The sequence below is a fragment of the Mixophyes fleayi genome, chromosome 2 (genome assembly GCF_038048845.1).
Source record: "Mixophyes fleayi isolate aMixFle1 chromosome 2, aMixFle1.hap1, whole genome shotgun sequence".
Lineage (NCBI taxonomy): Eukaryota > Metazoa > Chordata > Amphibia > Anura > Limnodynastidae > Mixophyes > Mixophyes fleayi.
The window spans coordinates 265,031,311-265,040,438 of record NC_134403.1 but is presented as its reverse complement, the minus strand read 5'-3'; the positions used below and the strand labels follow the sequence as shown (position 1 = coordinate 265,040,438).

The following is a 9,128-nucleotide window of genomic DNA, read 5'->3' as shown; positions in this document are numbered from 1 at the left end:
TTGCTCCAGAGTCACAAGTGTTTGGAGCTGCATTCTGACCCACATGGCTTCGGTATTCTTCAGGAACATCTGGAATGGTATAAGTTGTGCAGCATAGGAATAGATTGTGCGGAACCATGGTTCTTCTTCTTCCATTTTATTTGCAAGCACCCTACAGAAACAGAAGACCATAAGGAGTAGATACATTTCTGTCATACAGTCACCAGGTGTATAAAACATGTGCAGGCTATAAATACACTGTGGTGTGGAACAGACAGAGGTGTATTTATCATAGAGGTAGAGTCCTCTTCTGGTGAAAATGCTCTAAAGAAATCTTGTTACTCTGCTTAATGTGTTAATGAGATTTCCACCAACAATAACCACTCCAGTATAATTTATCATGTATCCAAGTATCCAACACAATCACTGTTCTGTTAGTAACATCTCAGGATGGCATTAATAGAAGGAATGCATTTACAAATATCATTAGTAAATAGATTTTAGAAATAAATGGCGCTGTTCTTCTGCCAACACAAATAAACAGTATTTTATGGGGGCAGGGCAGACATAATATAACATATTTCATATCTACAGTGTATATTTTTCATATCTTTATTTTCAGTTTTATTGTTATTCTAATAACATTGAGAACAAGGGTAACAGACAGAAATATAACAATAAACCAACAATTAAACATATATAGAGGTTCAGAACCAAACACTAGATATATCGAAAGCCTAGTGAATTATTCTTACTATATAGCTCACTAGTGGTTATTAAAAAATATGAATCAAAATCAAAATATATTAAGTTAGGAATACAATGGTTTGTGTGATTATTAAACTGTATGATTGCATTAATGGAGCAGGAAATGGTAGAGAGTATACATAGAAGATGAGCAGGGGGTTGTTATACAAGGGGGGATTGGGAAGGACAGAGGAGAAGGAGCTGAAGCCGGGGGGTTAATTTATTGGCAATAGATATCTCCATTATTGCATGCCTGGAAGGTATGTGGTAATATCAGGGTTCCTAGTAACACGCGTGTGTTGGACCCCCTGCACATGCTCAGAGGAGAACAGGGGTATCTAGAGCGATAAGTAACTTTTACCACTCTGCATTTTTTTCTCTATCACAGCTGAGTATCTCTCAACTGATAAATTAATGTTGAAGCCCTGAGATAAGTATATGTATATTGTCACTATAAACTGAGATAAAAGATTAGACTTATGGCCATGATAAGTCTTTCAATATTAAATATACCCCAGAATGCTGCCCTGTAGTGCTGAAAGCTGCCTACGTTTTACTTTTCTTTTATAGCAAATTAAATAGAGTGAGGGGAATCTTTCTCATTATGTATTACATATCCTGTACATTGCTGTGAACTGATATCATACCCATAGTTCCTGTGTCATTTGGGCGCTTTAGTTTAGTTCAAACACAATATACTTTATTGTCTGGACATGTAGTAAATGATTTACTTGGTGACTATATAAACCATGACCCTGGCTAATATGTTCTTCTGGGACATATTTTATGTTGTATTCCAGTTGTATATGACTAGACAACGAGGGTTAATACTTACAGTGCGGAGTAAAAATTTACACAGGTGTATTCCCTCACAGATAGGCCGGCTCTCCGGAAGTACACCAACACCATTGCCAGTAAGTACTAGAATACAAATACCAGTTACATAGTCAGAATGGAGAAATGCATATGTATATCCTCCAACAGTCCTGTTGTCCACTGGCTCTGTCCCATTTTCTTTAGTAAAAAGGTTGAGTTCCCAAAAATTGGCGTCATGGCTATAGGATTTGCGGGCATAATATTGGTGGATCTATATGTGGGCTGAGCAGATCAGGGACATGGCTTAAAATTAGGGATGTGCACCGGCGACTTTTGAGGTCTCGTGTTTTGTGTTTTGGATCCGGATTTTCGTTATTTTTGGGGTTCGGATTTGTCTCGCAAAACACTTGACGAAAGGTCTCGGTTCGGATTTAAGGTTTTGGATTCGGATTTTTTTTGAAAAAAACATAAAAAGTTTAAAAATCAAGTTTTTGGGCTTATTTTCACTCCTAGGCTATTATTAACCTCAATAACATTCAATAACAATCATTTCCACTAATTTACAGTGTATTCTGAACACCTCACAATATAGTTATTAGTCCAAAATGTTGCAACAAGGTATCTTTCTGGACTGCGTAGAGGAGTGGGTCACCACAATATATATTAAAAACCCTGAACTTTTATGATTCGCACCAATAAATGTACCTGGACTACCTAGAGGAGTGGGTCACCACAATATATATTAAAAACCCTGAACTTTTATGAATCACACCAATAAATGTACCTGGACTGCGTAGAGGAGTGGGTCACCACAATATATTAAAAACCCTGAACTTTTATGAATCGCACCAATAAATGTACCTGGACTGCGTAGAGGAGTGGGTCACCACAATATATATAATAAGAAAACCATCAACTTGTTTGATTCGCACCAATAAATGTACCTGGACTGCGTAGAGGAGTGGGTCACCACAATATATTAAAAACCCTGAACTTTTATGAATCGCACCAATAAATGTACCTGGACTGCGTAGAGGAGTGGGTCACCACAATATATTAAAAACCCTGAACTTTTATGAATCGCACCAATAAATGTACCTGGACTGCGTAGAGGAGTGGGTCACCACAATATATTAAAAACCCTGAACTTTTATGAATCGCACCAATAAATGTACCTGGACTGCGTAGAGGAGTGGGTCACCACAATATATATAATAAGAAAACCATCAACTTGTATGATTCGCACCAATAAATGTACCTGGACTGCGTAGAGGAGTGGGTCACCACAATATATTAAAAACCCTGAACTTTTATGAATCGCACCAATAAATGTACCTGGACTGCGTAGAGGAGTGGGTCACCACAATATATTAAAAACCCTGAACTTTTATGAATCGCACCAATAAATGTACCTGGACTGCGTAGAGGAGTGGGTCACCACAATATATTAAAAACCCTGAACTTTTATGAATCGCACCAATAAATGTACCTGGACTGCGTAGAGGAGTGGGTCACCACAATATATATAATAAGAAAACCATCAACTTGTATGATTCGCACCAATAAATGTACCTGGACTGCGTAGAGGAGTGGGTCACCACAATATATTAAAAACCCTGAACTTTTATGAATCGCACCAATAAATGTACCTGGACTGCGTAGAGGAGTGGGTCACCACAATATATATAATAAGAAAACCATCAACTTGTTTGATTCGCACCAATAAATGTACCTGGACTGCGTAGAGGAGTGGGTCACCACAATATATTAAAAACCCTGAACTTTTATGAATCGCACCAATAAATGTACCTGGACTGCGTAGAGGAGTGGGTCACCACAATATATTAAAAACCCTGAACTTTTATGAATCGCACCAATAAATGTACCTGGACTGCGTAGAGGAGTGGGTCACCACAATATATATAATAAGAAAACCATCAACTTGTTTGATTCGCACCAATAAATGTACCTGGACTGCGTAGAGGAGTGGGTCACCACAATATATTAAAAACCCTGAACTTTTATGAATCGCACCAATAAATGTACCTGGACTGCGTAGAGGAGTGGGTCACCACAATATATTAAAAACCCTGAACTTTTATGAATCGCACCAATAAATGTACCTGGACTGCGTAGAGGAGTGAGTCACCACAATATATATAATAAGAAAACCATCAACTTGTTTGATTCGCACCAATAAATGTACCTGGACTGCGTAGAGGAGTGGGTCACCACAATATATTAAAAACCCTGAACTTTTATGAATCGCACCAATAAATGTACCTGGACTGCGTAGAGGAGTGGGTCACCACAATATATATAATAAGAAAACCATCAACTTGTTTGATTCGCACCAATAAATGTACCTGGACTGCGTAGAGGAGTGGGTCACCACAATATATTAAAAACCCTGAACTTTTATGAATCGCACCAATAAATGTACCTGGACTGCCTAGAGGAGTGGGCACTGGGCATCACAATAAAATATATAAAAAACCTTCAACAGGTCTGCATTACACTACACATACGGCTGCTCCTCCATCCTCTCCATCATATACATGTTGGAGTTTTAGCGTGTGACAACCTCTTGTTTTTGTTAATGTCAGTGCATTTTGAATATTTTTCAATTTGCCCCACACCACTGAATGTACTTTATCTATGATACGCATCTATCTATCTTGACTGCGTAGTGTGGTGGCCCCGGTACACAATTTGGTACCGAGGCCACAATATAATTAAAAAACCCTCCACGTGTCAGAATTCCACCAAACAAGTATCTGGACTGCGTAGTGGGGTGGCCCCGGTACCCAATTTGATACCGGGGCCACAATACCTCCTCCAAACATGGTACAGACAATTCGTCATTGAGATCCCATCAAGTATGTTAAAGACAGACAGAGTCCAAGTGTTATTGGTTGACTTTGTAAACCAAAAAACTGTCCCTGTTGCACATAGTCGTGCAATGAAGACTGACTTTTTCATTTAAAGGCACCATCTTTCAAGTGTAGTGTTTGTAAGTCTAAGTCATATTATACTTTTGGTAAAATTGGTTTATTTTGTTCCTCTTTATGGTAACTACTAATAGAATTAAAGTATTAAATAGAAGCGGCAGTTCCTCTTTATGGTAACTACTAATAGAATTAAAGTATTAAATAGAAGCGGCAGTTCCTCTTTATAGTAATTAGTAATAGAATTAAAGTATTAAATAGAATTAAAGTATGAAATAGAATTAAAGTATTAAATAGAATTAAAGTATGAAATAGAATTAAAGTATTAAATAGAATTAAAGTATGAAATAGAGTGGTATAGAGTTGTAGTGTGGTATAGATAGAGTGGTCCCCACATTATAATAATAAAACCCTCAACTGGTCTGAATTCCACCAAACAAGTATCTGGACTGCGTAGTGTGGTGGCCCCGGTACACAATTTGGTACCGAGGCCACAATATAATTAAAAAATTGGGCATCAACTGTCACCGTTGTTTAATATCTGATACACCTAAATATGGACTGCACAGTGGAGTGGCCCCGGTAGTAAATTTGGTGCCGGGGCCACAATACCTCCTCCAACTTCCAAGTGTAGTGTTTATAAAGACAGACAGCGTCGAAGTGTTATTAGTTGACTTTCTTAACCCTAAAATTGTCCCTGTTGCAAATATTCGTGCAATGGACAGTTACTTTTTTATTGAAAGACAGCAAAGCACAGAACTAAACAGCACAGCACGAGATCTACCAGGACAGAGGACCACCTAACACACCCTCCCTCTACCCTGATCAATGCCCGAGTGAAGATGGCGGCGACTAGCGGGGAATTTATAGGATCCGAGTATCGCGAGATCCGACAACGGGATTATGAGTCAGAGCCTCAGTTTCACATTTGAATTTGGCGCCAATACCCGGATCTGTCTCGGATCCGACTCGGATCCGCAACGTTCGGGTGGGCTCGGATTTCATAAATCCGAGTGCGCTCATCCCTACTTAAAATGTCCTGATTTTTAAATCAGGAATGTAGGTGAGTGTATAAACACATTACAGATAACCTTAGACACAACATAACCTCTTGCTGGAAGAGACAGTCTTTGGTAACCAAATCAAAACAATCATACATTAACTTTCTATATATTACACACGATTGAATGCAAATATAAGAAAATAGTAATGCTTAAGTAACATTGAAATAAATACCTTGTCTGACATCCTCAGGCACGAATCCATTGTCAGAAAGCTGTAGATGGTAGGGTGCTCTGCAATGATAAGCATGAAATGTTCAAGTGTCATATGATATTTATAGTAACTTTTCTGCAGGTAACTGTGAAGAAGAGTTGATGTTGCCCATAGCTGCCATTCAGACATTTCCTTTCATGTATAAACTACTAGAAAATGACAGCATCTCATTGGTTGATATGGACACCTGCTTTTCTATACAGTTACTTATAAAATAGTATTCAATATGTTATACGTGTAGTAATGTAGTATATTAGACAAAACCTTCCAAAGGAATTTTGTCATAATAAAGTTGAAATCGCATCGTGATACAATGGGTTTTCTCTGCCACCTTGGTTTATAGGGTTTTGCTGGTTGTCAGAAGCTAGTTATCATCACTCTGACTGGCACGAATTGGCTAAAACAGCAACTCGCCAAGTTTGAGTGCTAACTGGACACCAACGTGATATCCCCAGTTGTAGGAGGGTATACTGGCTCCAACAGGTTGCTTTAAAGGCACCTTGAGCCACTCATGCTTCTAGCGATTGTGCATACTTGCCAACTCTCCCAGACTCCAGAGAGAGTGTGGCAATCTCCCTGATCTGCCCAGAAGTGGGCAGAAAATGGTTCAAACGCCGCGATTCACCGGGAATCGCGACGATTGGCCCCGTAACGGGGGCGGGGCTAAAATGACGCGATTTTCGGGGCCCCGTCCCCTACACGCCTACCTCCTACTAGCAGCTCCCGGAAAAAAAAAATGAAATGTTGGCAAGTATGCGATTTTGTAGCTGCTGCCGCTCCTTTTTACTACTGGTTGTGTTGACTGAATCCTTTCTGACCTCTTACTGTGGATCAAGACTGAAGGTAGCAGGAGAATGCTGACTCAGGACTCTGGGCTCCATGCAGGATAGCCCAGGATGGTTTAAAATAGGCTCTTTCATCTGTTATCCCAGAACACAGCAGGGACAGGTGCCTCAAAGGAACTAGCAGCCTCTTACTTGTAAGGGTATTTATTGGCTCAAATAGCTCTTTTAAGTGCATACATACACCATAAGAAAGTAGTGATGTTTACCAACTTCCTGCACTGCAAACTTTTAGTCTGGGCCCATAAATATAAACACTAGGTACCTCACCCAAAGATTGTCCCTAAGGTCTTGGACCCCCTCTCAGCCAAATTTGGCTTCAGGAAATTTGGAACTTGATGTAAATAATTTTATTTTTACTTACAAGTACTTAGTGCGCCTAATATAAAGTTACATTGTTTCCCTCATTATGTGTGGGGAAGTGGAACGACCCAACAAATTATTTTTTTGGGTATTTATTTTTGGAGAGGGTGATATTATTTGAAGATATAGCTGTTGTTTTTATATTTTATCATTATGTTGACATTGCTGCTATTTTTTTTTGTTGTTTCCCTCCACATATATTGTGGCCCTTTGTATCCTTTCTCCATGTTCAACATTATACTAAAATATAAAGAAATAGTTGAAAAGTTTCTCCTTCCAATCAAGAAACTTTGTGGACTCCAATGTCTTAAATGTGATTTCCAATCAAAATATTTCATTATGAAACATATAATGCGATTTGGAAGCTAAAATCTCAATTTACCACTGGCAAGATAGCAGCTATAGGAGCATTCCCAGAATGTTCCCATTGAAATCCCTTGCAGTGGCGCATACGGATGATGGACACCATGGTTTATTGAGGGACTTGTGTACTTCAAACTGATTATGGGTTATTCTCATTAGAGGGACATTTGGTATTTAAAAACAGCGTCTGTCAATGCCTAAGGTGATATTGTGTGGTAAGCCGATAGTTGTACACGTTCTACTTCACACTTTAAAATTATTTGGTTTTGCAAATTAATGCATAAATATCCCCCCATCGGTGCTTGTCCTACTGCTTACATTTTTCTGCCAGATTTCCCATGTTCCACGGCATCAGTGTGGATGCATTTTGCATAACCAAACTTATTGTTTTCCAAGTGTCTATTGTGGTCCTAAAAAATGTTTGTGTCCTTAATAAATATTAATACATGTTAAGACAATAAGTCATACCCAGCAATTTGTAAAATGCCGCTTTCTCCACTTGTCCCAGGCTAGGAGAAGGGTTAGCAGTGCGAGGTTGTCTCTGGTCTACATATAGTTTCCTTCTCTTTGCAGGGTTCAGGTTGTCTTCTGTTGTCCTGTTATGATACATTCTTTTATTGAATGAAAACTAGTTTTTAAATTAAATATAAGTGATTTAGCATCCATAAATTCACCCTGTAGTTCAATGTTTCTATGCAGAATTGTAAATTTTTCCTAGTACTATTTGTTCCAGCCTCATTTATATTGTAAATGAATAATGAGAGTGAGAGTGCACCAGTAAAAGTATAGCAGCAACTCCTGATTACTGGCACCTCCTGAGCACCCATAAATATATAATAGTTTTGCAGGTAGAAAGAACCTCTGCAGCCACCCGCAAGTCAGGTAATTCCCCTATAAATGTGAAAGCTTCTTCCTTTCACTCTTATTTAAATATTTTATCCCATAAAATGAAAGCTAGTTTTTGCATATGGACACATTTTGAGGGTCATATCGGCACACTGAGTGCATGGATGAATGCTCTATTTTTGCTTACATTTTTATGGAGAATATTTGATCTATAACTGTCTATACCACACTTAGTTACACATCTATACACTCAGTTAGTGATATTATGTGTCTACATAATATTTGACACTATACCCACAGCTAACATCACAATGTTTTTAGCCTCTTACCAGAGTGACCCCGTCTACTACTCCTCCCATAACCTACTATTTGTAGTGACTGACTTATTGCACTTACCTCCTGTCCATTCTCAGCAACTCCGTCACACCCGGCAAACAACGTCAAAGAAGTTAAAAAAGAAGGTGGGGGTTAAAATGGGTAATAAATATAGAAATATAGGGACAATCAGCACGATACACTATACTATACAAGATTAAATACTAAACAAGTAAACTAAAACCACAATATATGTTATAAATAAATGCTATACTACAGATAACTTAACAGATCTAATTAAAAATATATTATGTAATAAAAGATAAAGATATATATATATATAAATGTATGTATAAAATAAGTTATGTAGTATACAATACACAGATAATAAATCGATCAGTATAGCAATGAATCTCTAGGTTCGCCAGTCACAGTGATGTGTGAGCTGTCTGCCACCAGAGCTCACGGCCAGTTTGAATATATACAACTGACGACACCTTGACCACCTGCCATGCAGTGATGATGACTGAGGTTCTAATGCTGTTGCCATGGTGTCAACTAGACTTAAAGGGCCACTAGAGCTAAATGCTGCATTATATAAAGGAACTAATAGTAACATTTACACATTTACATA

General features: G+C 38.3%; 1 long non-coding RNA gene across 1 annotated transcript; it reads right to left on the bottom strand.

The window, feature by feature from the left end:
- Positions 1-1,595: 1,595 nt before the first annotated feature.
- Positions 1,596-7,853, bottom strand: LOC142140377 (uncharacterized). The gene is made up of 3 exons (XR_012688438.1): positions 7,802-7,853; positions 5,727-5,785; positions 1,596-1,647 (listed from the first exon to the last, which is right to left on the bottom strand). It is a non-coding gene; the product is annotated as an uncharacterized LOC142140377 (long non-coding RNA).
- Between the last annotated feature and the right edge of the window lie 1,275 nt (positions 7,854-9,128).